Source organism: Anopheles stephensi, chromosome 2 (assembly GCF_013141755.1).
Source record: "Anopheles stephensi strain Indian chromosome 2, UCI_ANSTEP_V1.0, whole genome shotgun sequence".
NCBI lineage: Eukaryota > Metazoa > Arthropoda > Insecta > Diptera > Culicidae > Anopheles > Anopheles stephensi.
This window is the reverse complement of record NC_050202.1, coordinates 8,373,769-8,393,534: the sequence shown is the minus strand read 5'-3', so window position 1 is coordinate 8,393,534 and position 19,766 is coordinate 8,373,769. Positions and strand designations below refer to the sequence as shown.

General features: G+C 46.8%; 1 protein-coding gene across 5 annotated transcripts in view; it reads left to right on the top strand.

Moving 5' to 3' along the window:
* Positions 1 to 19,766, top strand: part of LOC118503757 (cysteine-rich motor neuron 1 protein) — a 157,930-nt gene that overhangs the window by 90,020 nt on the left and 48,144 nt on the right. The gene's annotated exons all lie outside the window — the stretch shown is intronic.

Sequence of the window (19,766 nt, the reverse complement as noted above, 5' to 3'; positions counted from 1 at the left end):
AATCGTCATTCGTGCCCGGCCCAATGTTGCCAATTTTCATTGCAATTTTCGTTATTTCACTGCAAACGGGTCGGAGATCGATCGGGAGCCCCGGATGCAACAAGCCGCGACCGGAAGCATGTGCAATTTTCTTTCGACAGCAACGACCACCACCACCGCACGACGGCTCGAGTTAGCTTGCTTGATTTTGGCTTTTGAATATTTAGAACCGATCCGGTTCCTCGCCCCCGGGAAAAGGATGTGTTTTCCCAGCGGGAGAAATCACACCATCACCATCATCATCATCGATTCTGCAGTACCGACCGATGGGGTTTGCGCCGATAAGCCATAGGAAAATCCCTAAATTTGTAGCCCCGAATCGGACTCGGCTAGGCTGGTTGCACACTCTTGGGGGGCATAGGATACGATGCGATGCAGTTTCATTTTCGATTTCGACCTCGACCACCGTTTCAGTATCGACACGATGCGCTGCAGGTTACATAAATTTGCATAATGATCATGGCTTTGCCCGGGCCCCTTCGTGTTTTTCCGATGCCTAGTGCCTTTTCGTTGGTGAGTGCAAGTTCGCTGGAGACAAGGCAAGTGTCCAAATGCGTTGAAGCGTACCGACACACCGTCGTGGACGTCGTGGCTTCAAGCATGACAGATTGAAGCCCGACAACGAATGGTGTTCCGCGATGTCATTTCGACCGTTTGCCAGCAGTACGACCAAACGTGGGTCCAACGCCGAGAACCGTTGAAATATTTTCACTACTTTTTGCTCATCCGGTGCGTGAATGTGTTGTCCCAGGGCACGACGACGATCCTTCATTATTCTTGTTTGTGATGTTTGCGTGTGTGGCCGAGGGTTTTTTCCCTCCCTTCGTCCTTTAATCTGACATTTTCATTCTTGTTCTCGGTGGGTTTGGGTACGTGTCTGGTCCGTGTTGGCACGCGAAACCCACCGAGTGTATGTTTGCCAATGTCCTAACCGAATCACACCGCACAATCCTCGAGCAATCTTCAATTAATCCTGGCCGGTACGCGGTGTGTCACACGTGCGTCACGTATATTACGGGATTGCCGGTTGGGATCATGGATAGCGGGGGGGGGGCTGTCCAGGGTCCGGAAGGGTTAGCTTTGGTAACGTTTTAATTGTGTTATCATTTATATTTTTCGGTCACTCGTTTCGGTAGTCATCCCCGGAACGATGGCCATGTAGTAGAGCTTCCCAAAGCCAACGCCCAAAAAAATGGTAGATTCGTTGGCAGATCAATTCGCCCTGTATGTCCTTCGCTTAATGATGTCGCTTAACGATTCAGAACGGACGGGGTTTTCAATTTCAATTAGGAGAAAATTGGGACGTGGAAAAGGATTCTGTAATATAAACTTTTTCAATTTTTGTTTCCTGAAGTTCTATTTGGGGCTCAAAATTAAAACATCAAACAACGAACTCCAGGCAGAAGAGTTCCCGTATTTTCTAGTATAAATTATCCTTTCCAGCATCGCCTTCGAGAAAAATCTTGGAAAACATCATCCTCTCAGGAGGATCACAAAAAAAAAGTCCAGAAAGGTGCGTGATTCAATTATTTTCGTCTCACACGCAGAACATGTTTCGCTTGTCTAGCTAACAAGCTGGCAAATAAAAGAGAATCTCCAGTGTTCCCCGCTCGGTAATGAAATCTACTAAAGCCTCGAATGTACGCTGCACACACACACACTCCCACCGGGAATGTCCACCAAATGTGCGCCAACTTCCAATTTCAATTTCGTTTCCGATCGTTCTTTCTTTTTCAACTTCGACGACGCGCCTGGGCTGGGTTCATCGCATTGTTTTATTGCCCAAATCTTCCCAACGAGTGTATCTTTTGGCCGAATCTTCCTTCAAATGTTTGCCCGCTTGCATGGGGCGTACTTGTTTCACCCCGTTGTCAATGTTTTCGTGCCGGTGATATTACGTGAGGTGAATAATTTTTCCCGGCGCACTCGACGACGACAACGACAACGGCTCAAACAAGGTCGTCGCTTTCCTTTTCGCGGGCAAATCGCCGTCGAAGGACGCCGCCCGGTGTGTGTGTGTGTCTTTCGCTTCCTGGCTTTTATCCGTTTTGTTTCACCGGGAGGATTTATTATTGCTTTCAGGTTTATCGTTCGTGGCTGTAGCCGCAATGTATAAATTACAGACGAGGTCCCGTTTTTGATTGTGGGCCCGCTTGCTTGGGGACCCACCACGGTAGACGCATTTATTTGACAGATGTGCAATGCATGTGAAGTGGAAAGTGTTTTTTACGTTCCTTCGCCACGGACTAATGTTCGCGCACGGAAGGGAAAGTAAATCAACTGCCAGCAGCAAGAGGATTGGGTTGGCTGAGACTGTCTTTGCTTCAGACAAAGATCGTTTGTAAGGGGCCATTTATAACAAATCGATGGTACGTTAGTGCTTGACCGCTTAAGATGTTTTTAATAAATTCATTAACATTGTTGTTTTATTATAGCAAGGTAATAACAGAGCTTCCATCAACAATGCACCCTGTTGTAATCAGATAAATATGTTGTGGATCACCTTAAGGATTTTTTAAATATTTCCATAGGAAGAACTAATTTACATTTAAGCGTCATTTATACGAATTCAAATATTTTACACATTTTAAAATGACATCATAAAACCTCCCTTATAGGAACAGTCTCAATCGTCAACTGACTGTGAACAACCCACTTGAAAAAAAAAACGTCACCAGTTCAACGCTGTCCCGGAAGCTAATCTGCCATTAGCCAAAAACGGTACGCCGCGTACTAAAGTCGATCGGAGATTACTGAGGCAACTCAAGATGCGCAACACGTAAGCGCGACTAACCTACATCCCCGTCGAATGGGGCCCTTTTTATTTATTAATATTCCTAACCTCCTCCGCAATTAGCATAGGATTCAAAGCTCGCCAGCGTTTGATGGGGCCATCAGTTTCTTTTTTTTTTTTGTTTGCTGCGTGTGTCACATCGCCGTTCGCTTCCGCATACTAATAGAGCGTATGGCACCCTTCGGCACACTTCAAAAGGGCTTGCTGGGCTTGTTGATGGTGTTGTTCGAACCATCATCATCATCACTACGGCAGAAGCAACAACAGCTCTGACCATCCAGTAGCACGCACCACGCTCCCCAACTCGCTTCGTTAGCTTCCCACCATACCGGGAAGCCCTTCGCTTACGCGTTTCACTCCACAAGAATGTTAAGCGCTCGAACAGATTCGCCGGATTCCAATGTACCGCGTGTACTCGCGACCATCCACAGCCATAGCTGAAGTATGGAAGCGACACACTCAATTCCACACGATTGAACATTTGCCCCGGTTGCAAACCCAACGCTGCGCGCCACCCATGCTTTTGGATGGTGACTAATTATCGGTAATAAAAAATTATGACCCCAGCGCACTACACTGTCCCGATGGGGCGACAAAAAGGGCAAAAGGGTAATGATGCTCCGGAGGTTTTTCTTTTTCTATTGGTAGTTTTATTTACTTCCCAATCTTATGACGACGACTCCGGCCTGTCATGGCGACCATGAAACCGAGTGCCCGCCGCCTACGCGCAACTTAGTTGCGTGGCCGCAAAAACCTTTTCGGTGCCCATAGACCTGGCCTAGGGATGGCCGATGGAACTTCGCGGTTGATGATGGTTCGGTTTCGGCGCTGTCCGGCGGACCCTTAACGCTGGCTGGCTCAGTTTTATGTTTACGGTTATGATTATGCGCTTTTTCTTCTCGATCATCTTCCGCGATTGGTAGGCGCCCTTAATTGAAGTTGTGACATTTAAAGCTTCCAGCGTTTCCGGGGGGTGGTAAGTGGGCATAAAAACAGCGCAAACAAACTAATCGCCCTTAGGCACCATAAACGGCTAGACGAACACTGCGGTCCGTAATGGGTTTATCTGGCGGCTGCAGGGCATGAAACGATTATTGGTGTACCGTGCATTGTAACGTTACCAGTCGGAGCCGTTAAGTTTTAAATTGATTTACAAAGCAGAAGATAAATGGGGGTTCCTTTCGGGGAGACATCTTTAAGACTACAACACCGGAGAACTAATTTAAAAGTAAACGGTAACTTGTCTAGATGATCGCTGCTCGCTTGTAAAGTAAACAGACCGTCGCATTATCGAACCGGTGTTATCCGCCGAGAGATAGCACCATTGAACAACCAAACAACACCTTCTCCGTCGCAGGCTGTTGGGTGAAAAGTTGAAATTTAAAGCAAACGTCACACACCGTACGCGACTTATCGGTAATGGGCGACAACAAATCGGCCACAACTTGCCGTCAACCTATTAGAACTCCTCCTGGGTCTTGTTTGGCTTGGCTGTGTGGTACTCTCGAAGCGCAGAAGTGCCTTCTCGAAGCGCAAACACTTGCGAAACACCTGTGCGAGTATGTTTATTCCGGGTTGTGAGAAGAAGAGCTGGCCTACACACACACACACACACGCGGCTACACCACTTACCAAACAAATTACCGTGCCTCATTAGCTGAGTAACTGGCTCGAAAACTCAAACCCTTCGGGTCCGCTGAGATAGATCGGGCGGGGGACTGCCAAGAGTACAAGATAGTTTAACCTTAAGCACACCAACCGAGCTAGTGGCTGCGTGCTTATTATCCATGTCGCATCGGCAAAAGGCCGGAACTGGTGCAACACACACACACCGGTGTAGGGCTTTTCTTCTCTAGGCCCTTCGCGATTCACGCGCCTGCCGGAGAGTTCCACTGTTTACACTCGTTGGGCACTCGGATGTTTGCCTGTAAAATCCTATCCCATCTTCGACTGAGTAAGGCCACGGCGGCAATGAGCCATGTTTGCATAGTTTCATTTTGCATCCTCGTGAGGTTGCGCCAGCCAGCGGGGGGGCGTACACGATAACGACAAAACCGACAACACGCCCTGCAACTATCTGGATCAACCTTCAGCGGTAACTACAGATAAGTGGTTGCCCGGCCAAACTTCACCCGGCTTGCGTGGTGTTGTTTGTGTTTGCTCTAGCCAAGGAAAACTATTCCCATACAGAAGACAAAGCACCACACTCAGAACTCTACTTAGCTACTTACGGAACAGGTAAGTTAGCTTCAATGTAATGTGGACTCCACTATCGCTAATCGCTCCACCCGAAATCGCCACCAGACACAAAACGGTGCTCCTTTATCGATATCTCGGAATCGAAAATTGGACCTCCAGACGGCGCAGGGACACGCAGGTGGGTACAGACGCTTCCAAAAGTTTTTGCCATCCAAAACAAAACAAAAAATAGCGCGCCCCAAGTGAGCGCCCACGGAGAACCCCAAAACCGCGCTCGAAGCAAAGTGCCTAATTAACCGAGTAAATAATTCTGACAGCTGGCTTCGCTGGTCGAAAACCGGGAAGAAGAGCGGACCGGCGTGGGAATAGTGAGCCGTGCGAGAATCGACCACGGTTGGCTAGTTGGCCGTATGTTTACATTGCGAGTCAGCGCTAATCTGACAGGTTCGAGCAGCAGCAGCGTGAAGTGAAATGAGCCGTCTTCGGACCGGTGATCGTGACCCCGTGAGACGGCCGTCTCCAGGCCTGTCCCAGCAGAAAGGGACCTGTCAATCAAAAGAGAGACGGCGCAGTTCCCTTCGTTCAGAGTTCCCTTCATTTCCCTTTTTAAAACTGTTTGCCGAGTCGAGTTGGTTGGCCAAAATTAGGCTCTAGGCCGCTGAGTCCAGAGACTCTGGTACATTTTTTTTTTGCTTACGGTTTGATTCAAAGAAGGGATTAAAGATCGATTCTTTTTTTCCCACAAAACTCAGAGCACGATGGAATTGTTTTGCTCGAGTCCGAAACTGGACCAAACCTAAATGTCTGCATCGTGGTATGGCAATCCGTACGCGACGATCATTTTTCATCTGCGAACGAACCAAATTATGCCAATTATTATCTTAATAAATTACACCTCGGCCGTATCCCGTCCCGTCCCCGATGAGGTCCCCCGTTCCACCGTGACCTGTCACACAGCTGTACAGAAACAGTTGGCAACAAGCTCATTAAAGAACCGGCACGCAGCGTTTCGAGCTGAGCGGCGGGACTGACCAACTGGCAATGATTGATTGACGTCCCCAGCGCCAGCAAAGATGGCAGCAACCAAATCGGAATCCACCCAAAAGCGTTCCAACGGATCACGGGCGTACCTGTGTAGCAATCACATTCCTTCCGCCAAAAACTGAACCGATAAATTGACCACAGAACGAAACTAGCGCTGTCGGAAAAGGGGGCAGGGCGCCCAAGCGCGCGCTTTAGATCGACACGATTCCGACTACGATTCCGGACCGATATCTATTCGACAAAAACTTCCTGATCGGTAATCAAACTCCCACCGAGAATGCTGTCGAATCGCTGTCGCGCCAACCGGTGAAGCAGCATTCAAACGTTTCCGTGTTCAGGTTTACCTCTCGCTTGTATATCAGACGGACAACCCGTTGATGGGTGATGAAAAGCTCCCATCAGGATAGAAATTGATTTTTACGTACCGGGATGGCGAGATGATGCTCTGGACACTGCTAGACAACCTGGGCGAGAATATAAAAACACAACGAGAAGGCAAGGGTTAGTATCACCGGCCAAATGCTACACATGCAAGTGGACGACGATCCTTTCGCAAGCGCAACCTACTTTTTCGCCCACTCTCATCGATGGGTTCCAGCCCACCGGTCCGCTTGGCCAGGCAGCTGTGATAATGGCACACTCGTTAGCGCATGAGTTTCTGGCGTTGAGTTGCGCTCAGTCGGGGAATCACCGGTGCTGGGGGAGGGAGAATGTTTGGTGGGGCAAAAATTCGAAGAAGCATCCATTTGCTGTTGATGGAAGTTATCCGGCAAGTAACTTGCCCATTTGGAACACGATCCTAGTGCGGGACGATTAGATTTCCTTTCGGTGCCAGCTGGACGGTACGGACGGACTGACGGCGGCAATGGAGGAAGTTTTTCGACTGTTTTCAACACTTGCTGCAAGCATGCTCTGGTCTGGTGAAGCACCTTCATGTCATCCGGTTGCATGGTAACGCGTGTTTGATGCATGTGTGTGTGTGTGCGCCACAGTAACGGATGGTATGATATGAGTTAGTAATGACGGTTTCGTAGTGTGGTGTTGGTGTTTACCTTTTTTCCAGCGAGTTAAGTACATGTGTTTTGAAAGATTAGTCATTTAACTGTACATCTGCAAATTTAATGTGCTTTCAATGAGTTATACTGACACATGTACTTGAAATTGTTATAAAACGATTTACAAGAAAAATTTAGTGCAGTGATTAAAGTATTATGAAGTGCGGAATGGCTTTGAGTAACTTTTGATCTGAATTAAGCACTTGCGATCCTGAGCGGTCGCCATGGCTTCCTGCTTCGATGTTCACTCTAAAGCGCTCGAAGGTCGTGGTTCCAGTCTTGGTAAGGGAGGGACTTTTATAGAATATAAAGGAATTGTTTCTACTACTTGACCATTAACGGGGGACAGGTTTGTAAGATCACATCAGTTCATAAGGCCCTCAATGTTCGGCTCAAATAATCTTAAAATGAATTTTAAATCATTATGCAAAAATTAAAAGCTTTCAAAATCAATTTTTTCGCCCACTCCACATTAACAATCGCACACAGCTACAGTAAAAAAAAATCCCATCGGAATGAGGAATTTATTTTTATTGCTCAATAAATGTTTATTCCACTCCCCCGATCAAACTTTCACATCTCGCTGTCTATTAAGGACCATAAGCAGCCGGATCCTTTCCCGCCCAGCTCGCCAACACACACATCCAAGAAGGTGGGTAACAAACCAAGATAATCGCCAGGGTTCTTTGCACAAGACACGGCAAACCTGGTTGCCAAAAACCCTCCGAAGCCTCCAAGCCCGCGGGTGAACCGCAACCCGGTATCCGTTGCAGTTTTGCATGTTTTGATGTTAAATCGACCGCACCGAAACGGAAATTAAATCAGGAATGGCAGAAAAACGCCCTGGCCCGGGCACACGGGACACACCAGAAGGGGGCAACAAAAAAAAAGCAGTGGGTGAAAGCGAATCAAATTAATTGCATTTTAATGATCGCGAGATCGCACACCGTCTACCACCGTACGGACCGGACGGTGCTTTAAAGTAAAACAACCCGAAATGCACACAGAAATGCACGCCCAAAAAAAAAAAAGAAAGCAAAAGATATAGGAACAGCGAGGAAAGACGAATGCGGGTCAAATTTTGTTGCCATTTTGTGCGAACCGCAGATAGCCAGCCAGAGGCCAAAGCCAAGAGAATCTGGCAAAAGATGGTTTGGTTTGCAATGGTTGGCTGGATTCCGTTTGGCTCCGCTTTACCGGCCAGTTCTTGTTGGTTTGTTTTTGGGTGCTGGAGGAGGTTTTGTAAGGGTGCGGGAAATATGCAGCAAAACTGCAGGAGTAAAACTAATTACACCGTTTTGCTTCGAAGAGGCATTTAATTTCCTTCCCGGAGAAAGAACACGGCTTTGTACTTTGTTGCACTCTCCACGGGGCACACGGACAACATGACTTTTTAGTTGATTTTTGGAGAGATTTCGGTTTGTTTTATTCGGTTGCCCGGTTTCGATTCGTTTACTGCTAGGTGCTGTCCAACGGGAAGGTAAATCTTTCCAGCGAATCTTGACAAAAAGACACAGGAAGCCTACAAAAATGCACAACTGCAATGCTGCAGCTCTCTTCAGGAGAGTGGGTTTTAAAAGTTATTAAAAGGCGTCCCTTTTCTTCGAACTCCCAACTTTTTGCTTCGTGGCCTACAATTTAATACACAGCACAGCGCAATGTACAACAAGCTGTGTTTGCTGATAACCTAACAAAGTACCTGCCGACACTTGCGCCTCGGAATGGGCCGCGCCATATTGTTCCGCCTTGTTGCTAGCTTCTCAGCACAATTAAACCGACAAATGGACAAAGAAGAGATTAATGGTGCATTTGGCACCTTTTGCACCTTTCCGGTGTGAAACTAAGAGCCGTGTGAACCAGGTATTTGGCGCTCGTTAGTTCTGGCCACTGGGACGTAAATGCACTTTTATCATCACAGTCACACCGGCTGGGCGAAAAATCGTATTTACCTTTCTGCTCGGTGCATTCGGTGGTAGAAATTAAATGTGTTGGCAGCGTGAGCAAGAATTAGAGGTCTGTGGGATGGACAAAGAACAGATTACAGAACTGTGGTGAGGGTTAAGCTGTGAACACACAGAAATGATGAATTGTTTTGCACGACATGGTGGAGGCCTATGGTGAGACTGATTCTGGGAACCCTCCTGGGTCCCAACGGCTACGGCCCTCAGATTGCGAGTTTTCTTGGGAGTTTTTTTGGACGAGTAGGACAATCTAGCTCGGCGAAGTATTTGTTGGAAAAGGCTTGGACAAAGAGACCTCTTTGGAGATAGGATCCCTTCGACTAAGAGGACTCTTGGTCAATTAGTAGTTGAAGTCCATTTGACGAGGAGGTCCAGTCGGTACTCTAGGTCCCTTTGAAGATTGTTGGCAAGTTTCTTCGGTCTAGGAGGTCTATTGAAAGATACAAGAGCTTACAAGAAATTGACTCTTGAATGGCACGAACCCTTAAGCTCGAGCGATCTTCCAATCTAAAAACAGTTAAACTAACCACCTGCTTTAAATAAATAAGTGTATTATGAGTCCGAGAATTTCGCTTACGTGCACTAAACGGAAATGGCGTGGAAACTCATTTAATTGTCCCATATAAAACCACATTCCAGCCATTCTCGCTAATGAAAAGTGTACGCTGTCACATATTATGCAGCCCCACCACCTTAAAACAGATCAGATGTCACATGCCAGTGCTAATGTCACTGACACTAATGGCTTCAAGTGGTTGGTGAAAGGAGATTTCAAACAAAATTACATTCCGGCTGCACATCTTCTGCGTCCACAAATGCATCCAGTGCACTCAACAACAAAAAAATGAGCCGTTCCCCTCAAGTCCGCTTACATTGAGCTACATTTACGCTGCGCAACCTGGCCCGCTGCCAAGCAAGCCTAAGGCCTTCCCCATCAAGGGGAGGATTCCATCAAACCGTACCCCGGTTGGTGGTTGACGACCGGTTGACGCTAATATACAGAGGGCCGATGGGTGGCTAATAAATCATTCCTCTAAACGACTTCACCTCACACACGGCTCTCGTACTCGAGTTTCTAACCTCCAGGGCAATCTATTTTTTGACTCAAACATCATTGAGAACTATGTGGTGAAAAAAATAGCAAACCTCCCTATCTTGCAAGGAAGCGATAGCAAAAAAAAGAATAACAAACTGCTTGCGCTGAAATTGAAACGAAACAGCCAATTAACAAGTCGTCAAGCTCGGAGTGCAAACAAGCAGGAGCAGCAGCAACAGCTATTCTCAGTAGCAACCCTATCCGTGTACTTGCCTGTATGGGGAGGGGGGGGGGGTGTGGTTGTGGTTGTTGATGCACGGTTACGTTACGGCTGTTTTGCGTCCTATTAGGCACTTGCTGTTAATCGATCGTATCACACATCACGTTGATCAGTGTGCTATCACGTTGATAGTCCTTTTGGGGGTGGCAAATGGAGTGCAACGAGACATTGAACGAGATAGTGTCATCAACATGATTGTGTGACTCGTTTAATGTGGTTTTTTGGAGTTTATTTAATAAAATAGTTGATTTAAGTTTTAAGGCGATCAAACTAGAACTAACGAAGGTTTTACTATGCAGTTGGTGGGACTAGCAAAATATTATTTATTATGAGCTGCTTCGAATGTATATATAGATGAAGAGATTGCAACTCAATTGTTTGAAGCTAGCAATTACCCACAAACGGACAGAATTAAGCAAAAAAAAAGTGGTATTGGCACCCATCTTGCACCTCTTGTTGCATATGGTAGACAATCCAATACACATCCACTACATAGACGTAATCATGCAGATCTACCGATACTAAGAAAGGACCCAATAAGAATCCATTCCTGCCAAACAAACCTGATCTCTTTGCAACACTGTTTTGTGCGATAGGGAATAAAATGTGTAATTAAGCATCCTTCTCATCATACTTTCCCAGCCTTCCCGTTCGCCAACCACCTGTTTCACACCACCCAAACAAGCGGAACGAACAGTTTTAAATACATTTAGTTTCCTTTCCGGACACTCATCCGTACAAACGAGACTAATGAAATGGCACTCAATCGATGCTGCCCGGTTATGCCATCGAAGTGTAATTCTCACGCCATACACGCCCGGCGTCTCTACATTGACGTGTTGCTCGTTCGCTCGTCGTAAGTTATACCGATTGTTGTGCACCGTCCCGATCCGGCAGTATTTCTACAGAAACCACCTTCATCAAGACCACCGACCGAGCAGCAGGGAGAACCTCACGAACGGCAGCAAGAGGTTAATTAGAGCGTAATTAAATTGTATAACACCGTGGCATCCCCTTCCGTACGTACGCGAACGCGGCCAGTTGGGTGGGTAACCAGTCAACACGCCACCGGACACTCCACTCCTCCGTCCGTGGATCGTGATCGTGCTGGAGAATGCATCAGCTGACTGGGCTGGTGATGCATCCAACCAAATGAAGCCATATTACAAGCGCGGTCGTCTTGAGAATTCCACGTTTCCACGCCAAGTACAACGCCGGCCGGTCGTGTTGGTTGCACCGCAAAACATGCGTACAGGGAAGAACAGAAGAGCAGGAGGAAAGTTCAAGTCTTCTCTTGGCCTAACATCTGTAGAAATGTTTCGTTTCTTAGCGGCTTATTTTTGTCCGCCCGAGCGCAAACTCAGCGTTTGACAAGCGCTCGGTCGGTCGCCAGGGGCATGCACTTGCCTGCAACGTTATATTATTATTACTATTACCTCCTCCCCATCCAGCGCTCCACTACGCTCGGTTAGGAATGTTCAGTGTCAGGAAAATGCAACTCCGGCACACACACACACACACATACAAAGGGGAAAGACATGCAGAAATGGTCAGGTCCAAAGTCTTCCCATCCGGGCACGCTCGGACACACATCAAACGGTCGTTCCTCCACAAAAACGGTGTGGATCGAATTACGACCAGATGGAAATTTTTTGGTGGGTCGGTCCGCACACACACACAAAAACTTGGTTCCGACATTGTGGCACGTGTTTGCCCCACCCTTGGCATAGGTGTGGACGGCATTATTGCAGCTAGCCAAGCACTAAAATTGCCTTCGTTCGTGCTGGGCCAGTGTCTCCACGACTATACTGCTGCAAAAGCTGTTTATGGTTGTTCGGAGCAGGCCAGTTCGGGCTATAAACCTCACACAAACAACGCGCCCGTGATTTTTGCATCGAAATGGCTTTTGCTGATGTTTATGAGGATGTGTTAATCGCACTGAACGGTTTTGATGATGTTTGATTGATTCTGGCATCGACGTCGTCGTCGTCGTCGTGGTCGTAATAAATTGCATAAGGCAGGTTTTGCACTACAAGGGTTTCCTTCGGCACAAGGCTACACGGGCACCGAATTCTTGTGCGCTTGTTAATGTTCAATGCTCGGTAGGGCTGTTGTGGGTTGCGGTTTTCTGGTCACCGATAGTATCACTATTATTAGACCACCTAACTGCGCAATCGACGACAACAGGCTCATTGGGCCCACAAGCCAAGACAACCGAGCAACGCCAACATGTCTCCGATTGTGTCTCGATCGACAATGTGTCGAACATGGTCGGTTGATGACTTTCCCGTTCGCACGGGTAGCGAGATGCGTCGCGATTGGGCAAGAAACGCAGAACACGGTTCCTTCTGGCCTCCAAAATCAACATCGTGATTGCCGCGACTCTCGCTCGGGCGCGCCTCTCGTCCGGCTAGAGTGCGTTATCACAGCTGTCAAAACAATAACACGATAAAAACTGAGCGACATACTCTCGAGAGGGCGGCGTACACGCTATTCTTCTTCCCAACCTCCCAGTACAGCATCGAAATTTGGTACCCTGCCTGCCCGCCCGGACGTACCCCGAAACTCGTCAACCATCCATCCAACAGGTAGACCGGTAGTATCGCTGTTTTATCGTAACACTTTTAGCCCGTGTTCTGTTGACCTTACCCGTACACAGCAGCGCCCGCCCGCATGCTAAAACCCGTGCCGTAACTTCGTTCGCAAAACTTTGGTGACAAATATTTGCGATAGAAATTCTTCACATTTTTGCACTCAACGCCTGGTGTACGTCAGCTATGTCAAGCTTGTTGGTGGGCCCGGGTTGTTAGCTTCAAGGAAGATAAAAGGGGGATTGTTGGGGGGGGGGAGGGTTGTTTATGCGCCTGTTGTCAGTTGTGACTCGATACTGCAAATGTATGATTGCCGGTGTGAGTGTTCCACTTTTTGGGAGAGGTGTCTGGGAGGTATAAGGCCCCATAGTAGGTTCCCATGCTCACACCAAAATGCGAGCAAAATGATTTTGAAAATTTCAACTGGAACTAAAGCTTTTTTGCAGCTTTCAATCAATTCTGTAATTTTTTATTTCTATAATGTTATACTAAGTATTTCATCTATATTCCTTATCGCATTGGTAAGAGGCTAAATTCAATTGAATTATGGTTAATTAATTTGAAGAGTCAATGAAATATATAATCGTGGCAACTCACCGCTGGTAGGCTCTAGAAAAGGAAATTAGACTACAAATTCGAATCAGACGGACAATTCGCCACATGCCCTCTGTTAACGTTACAAAGCGTTACAATTGCGCTACAAAGCAAAAAACCGATGTCTAAAAATTATTTCGTATAAAATAAAATTATACTTCTTATAAATTGTCCAGAGAATCGATTTGGCGAGGAAGACGGTTTAAAGAAGCGTTACGAAGCGTTACTTTGATATTTTCAAACTTCAAAGGAGAACCTCACCCGTTTTCATCGATGACTTCCAAGCAGATCGCAGCGACAAACGTTACTCTGCCCTATAAGCCATCTGTCAAGCTACGCGTGGCTCAGACCTTACGCAATAAATGATCTATTGGAATTCTTCATTTCGTAACAAAATATTCCATCCTCATCACTATGCCTCGAACGTCACGTCACACTCGATGCAATCGATCTTAAATTTATGCTGATGGACCTGTGTGTGGCTGGGGCTGTGCCTCCTTAATTTATTGTCATCAGCACCGCGTCGAAGGTCTAAACAATTTGCCCGGAATGGAATAGAAATGTTCCGACGCTTAATGTGCAATTTCAATTGTGCCATATTCCGAGCCCCGAATTAGAATTCAACACAACGCAGAGACTTCCCCCGTTTCGGCCGATGCATGGCTCCAAGACATACGGAATCCGTGTTTGCGATCGGTGCAACTTTTCCGCCTGACACACTTTCCGCCGCACCACACACACACACACACACCGAGTGTTCAATATTTTTTGATTGAGTTATTCGATAGCATCGATCGGTGACGTGCCCGCGCAATATGACTAAATCATGCACCGAACCGTTTGATGAACCGGAGCTCGTAAAGTGTTTATTTTTATCGCTTTTCAAAAGAGCCAAACGGCGCTAGACTGGCGCGAGTGGAGGTGTTCCATCGAACGCCAGCACGATTGTTGTGTGAGCAACCGCCAACAGTCGATGGCGATGGCCAGCCAGCCAGCCAGCATTCGGCGAGATTTGTTTGAGGAAGGTTCTGGCTGTTTGTTTTAATGTGTCCCCATTTTCTGAGTGCTGAGGTTTTCTAAATCGATTCGCCACTAAGGCATCCGGTCCGGCGCCACCATTGGCTCATCATAACGCGCCATTCGCCTTTGACAGGTCGGTGACAGTTTGTTTGTTTTGATAGTTGTTGGTGGTAGTTTGACTTGCGACTGCTAGGAGCTAGAGATTCCGTCTGTCGGGATGTTCGGTTTGGAGCCATAAAAACGCGCGCCCCTAGAGTCCGTCAAAACGTGGGATCCGTGTTGCTCAACAGACACTCCTCTGTCTAATAAAAAGTTTACCGCGCGGCTCCGGCAGACATTGCCGGCTAAGATATGCGAAAGATGCAAATTTCTTTTATGACGATCAACCAACCAAGCAGCAGTTGAATGACCTGGCTTTAAGTTGTGCGCTTTTTTGGCTTTATTATTGTAACACACTTTTAGGAGATGACAACCACACTTCAGCCTTTTAACGGACAAGGGCAACGCTGTGTGCAAAGCGCTGACTTTCCTGAATGCTGTTTTGCTGTTTAGATAAGTGGGTAACGGTGAGTGTGAATGTGTGAAAGAACTTAACCTACTTTTTAGGAGGTTAGGATGCCATTTTGTGGGTTTTAAGGTTATCCAAATGTTGCGCATCAAGAGGTGCGAAAACGGTTTAGGAGGTTTGAGGTGGACTTGAAACTCGAAGATCCCCTTAAACTTCAATTGTACTTTAATACTTCAAGAAAGTTTCGTTCAAAAAAATCCTCATAATTTCGTAGTGCCGCAATTCCACACATTTAACTTATTTAAGTCAAAAAAATTGCCACCCACAAACATTCTACTCCATGAGCCTTTATGGACAGAATTAAATTTAAATGATCCTTCCACGAAGGCACACGCAGGTCCCACAGTAGAAGAAAAATAAATGTTCGGGTGGGGTTTCCCGCCTGCCTTAAATGACACACATAAAGCTACCACCCTGTCACACAAAAGGCCTCAGCCTCAGATGTTGACTTCTGAAGCCGAGTTTTATCGCTCTAAGCTCTGGAACGGAGTGACAGAAACAATAATTATGTTTCACACAAAATGGCCGTAGGCGCAAAGGAGAATTATGTGGCGTACGCGGCCGGTCCAGCCTCTAAGGGGTTTTTTTATGTTGGGATCATTATCCGATTATTTCTCTCCAAGGGATGTACCGGACAAATGCCAGTACGGTTTATTTTAATTTGCGTTGATTATGTTGATGATGATTGCCCGTGTGTTTATTGGGACTAATAATTTACTTACATGCATTTTCTGTCTCTTTTTTTGCAGGTAATTGTTTATTACTTCATCTGGAAGGTGGACGAGATCTTCTGATTTATCATCCCCGTTTCTTTTGTACCAAGGTAAAGTAAAACAGCGATCGTCTTTTTATGGTGTGAATTTGATCGGATCTTGATGCGTTTTTCCCCCAAATAAATGTCAATGACACACGCCACGAAGTTCTTGGAATAGAACTCCCAAGCAGCAGTATCAGCAAACCGTTTTTAAAATAGCACCCGAAGTACATCCATTGCTACACCTTTTCCTTCTAAAAGCGCCGAACAGGCGATCCGATTGGCAAACATTGTTCAAATTCCAATATGATCCCAAAAAAAAAACGGAAACACCCGGACAAACAACAGGCGCTACGATCGCCGACCGTCTGACAGACAGATAATTCAAGATGCAATTTGTTTTATCCGAACGCACTCTTATCCACCCCACAAAAAAAAACGGTAAAAGCATTCAGCAGCCCTTTCGCTTTTGGTCCGAATTGCACCGAACCGATTGCTTGCTTGCTTGCCTCGAACGAGCCAACCCTGTCAGAATCGGAGGTTTGAAAATAAACATTTACACGCAGAAGAGCTGTCGGATGATCACGTGCCAAGCGAGCAGATCGATTCCAGCACGCCCGGTCTAGACTTCTAGCGAGCGCAACATTCCGCACTTGACATTCCGGAAGGAAAGGGCCGTACAGTACGGTGAGTTCTCAAGCTACAGAAACGGTTTGCTCATCGCGAGTCTCTGTAAGACATGAATTGACTAGCATTACAGCGAGGACAACACTCAACAGATCAAAAGCATCGTCACCGATGCGAGACGACGATTGTTGTTGTTTCTTGGCCTAGCTTAAATGAGGCGTGTAAAGCGGATGTGGCTATTCGCTAATGATCTGATGCAATCTCTTGCCTATCTGTGTTTTGTGTTGTTTGTTTGGCAATGCAAATATTCAAACTATTTTTAATGAGATCATAAACAACGCTGCAACTGCAGCAAGGGATTCCGCGTGTGACTAGGACCGGACATTGCTTAGCGCAAAGGCCGTTACTCATTCATCATCGTCGTCTTCACGGTGAGATGGCAAAACGAATCCGCACACCAAAACACCGACTGCTTGTTTACACCCGCTATGACAAACCAACCGTGACACACTTACTTCCCGCGGCGCGCCAATCTGTTCACGCAACACGCATCAACGCCGACCGAGATCGCTATGCTGCTGCGTGCGTCTTCACCGGACTGGCGTCGTGGTTGTTTTGATTTGCCACCATTACGCCGATTCTGATCCCATGCCGCCTCTTCTGGCCGGCCAATCGTTCCCCGCGGGTTGCTAATTCTGGGTGAAAGTCTTTCCGCAATCAGCTGGCACCCGTTCCGTGACGTCAGTGCGAGTGGCAACCGAGAAAACACTCTTATGACATCATCGCACAAAAACCCAGCGCCGCCTAGAGGGTTTTCCTCAGTTTTGCACTCTAAATCACCTTCATCCCAACACACTTTATGGCATCTGTTGCATCGCTTTGCTACGCACGCTCGGATAACCCTTTTCTGCTGGTTAACTTCGGGTGGCAACGGGTAGAGAGGTCCGCAAACAAATGGCGGACCAATGGCGGTGAGTGGGAAAAGGATTTATTTTTAAACAAACGCACACCAATACTGTGAACCGAGAACGCATTAAAATTTCACTAGTCATTTTCCCACGAGCATGTTTGCGCATTTTTTTCCACCTTCCCTTACGATGGATGGAAAATTGGAAAGCGTTACCCATTTTCCGTCTGCTGGCCTCTTTCATCCTTCAACTCTCCACAGATACACACGCGCACGCATCGGATGAAAGCTGAATGAAATTCCTTCAGCTCCCGAGCTCCCGGGTTTGACGTCACCGTAAACATTCGTAAACAGCCGGGAGACTGGACACGGTACTACGCAACTACGAATCGGGGTTCGAAGATTGCTTCTTCTTTTCGGTATTTGCCCAGATGCGTGTCGGAAAAAGCGAAAGGATTCGTTTACATTCGATTCGAGCTTGGGGAAGCATTGCTATTTGATTAGCACGGTGTTTGCGTTCCTGCACGCGTTTCGGTGTTTGCTTTTTCCCCTTTGGTGAATTCCAGTGGAAAAAGGTAATCAGGAAAAGCGGTTTTTTTTATTTCTTACTATAAATAATATAATTTATTCTGAAAAAGTCTTCCTTTTTTCGGCAGCAGATAAGCAATTGAATGGGATTCATCTGTCGCCAAATGACACATTCTGTCAAATCAAGCAATGTTAAACGAACCAGCGTAGCAGAAAAACGAGCTACTTCCTTTTAATTCGCTTTCCAACCACAACTAAATAATGGAACATGTTTTGCTTAGGTCAAGTGTCCAGAGGTTCGATCAAGATTTGAACCCAAAACGAACCTGTTGAGGACTCGCTCCTTTGCCGCTTCTGCTATTTCATTGGGTGAAACATGAGATGTAAATGATTAATCTGTAGCACGATCCAGATCATCGAATCGAATTACGTCGATGCCGCGTAATGGTTATTCGTCCATCAAACCCGGAAATATTTTTCACCTGCCATAAATTTTGCGAAATGTGTTTTCCATTTTCTTCATTACATTATAGCTCACTGCTCAAGTTTCACTTCCCTATTCTTTCTCATAAATTATACATTTATTACACTTATCTGTGAAACCTTTTTTCCCCAGTGCTTCTCCACCGACCCCCCCCCCCCCCCCATAAGTTCACTAAACAACTTACTTAAATAAAGTGTGCTTCTGCTGTGCGCAAAAACCTCATCGATCGATTTCTCCAACGATTCCAAGCGATGCAATCAAAATTTATCATCACACTTCACTGGTGGGAAGAGCAGCAGTAGCCCCGAAAATGCGCCCGGGGAACAAAGTACGGCGCACGGTTCTCGCACGGACCGAGAAAAGACTCCAAAAACCATCATAAAACCTGTTCCATCCGACCGCTGCTTTGCCTCATCGGCTCCCAAATCGGCTGCGGCTCGTCATCGTTTTCGGTAATTGGCCGTATGCAAATGAGGGCTCAGGGCGCTCTTGATCTTCTTCTTTCGCCGATCTCCCCGCTTTTCCCCGTTGGAAGCTGTTCTGAAAACATCTGCACCGCTGCTTGGTGCTGCGGGTGTGTTCTCTAATGCTGTCAGTGAGCTGTATAAATAAAACAGCATGAAACGATATGCCGCTGTAAACAGATTAAATCCTCCCCCTTGGCTGCGTAGGGTGTCGATCGCCTTTCAAAACCCACCGCTCGCTCCTGCCCGAGTTGGCCCGGTGTCGATAAATCATTTTTGGGTGGATTTGATCTAGGATTTCTTTTGCTGCAAGCGTATCATGTATTCGCCAGAATGGAATGGAATGGGATGGAAAGACATCAAACGAGACGAGCGATTGGTGGCTTCACCGGGGATTAGAAAAGGAATGTTTGGCCACCTACCTCCAAACACGGCTGACAATCGGGATCGATTCGCTGGGTAACATGATGCGCCACCACCATCAGCACCATCGCCATGCAGGCTCAATTATTATTCTTTCCGAACGCAATCGAGAAACACGGTTCTTGCTTTCGTCACATTTGGTTCGTTGGGAGTGATTAATATTTGCCTCTGGCCTTTTTTTCTTGCCCCGAAACTCTTGTTTGCTTCTTGTTAGCATCATTTTCACACACCAGCAATTCGCCCGGTGTCGCAATTCTTCTAAACAAATTTTCTGTGTCACTGGGGAAAATCGCTCGGAGCGAAAAGGCTCAAGGTCGCACGGTGAAAAACAAATTCTGCGGGCGGTCGGCATCAACCATCTGTTCGCTGATTTATTGCCATCGAGAACGATCGGATTC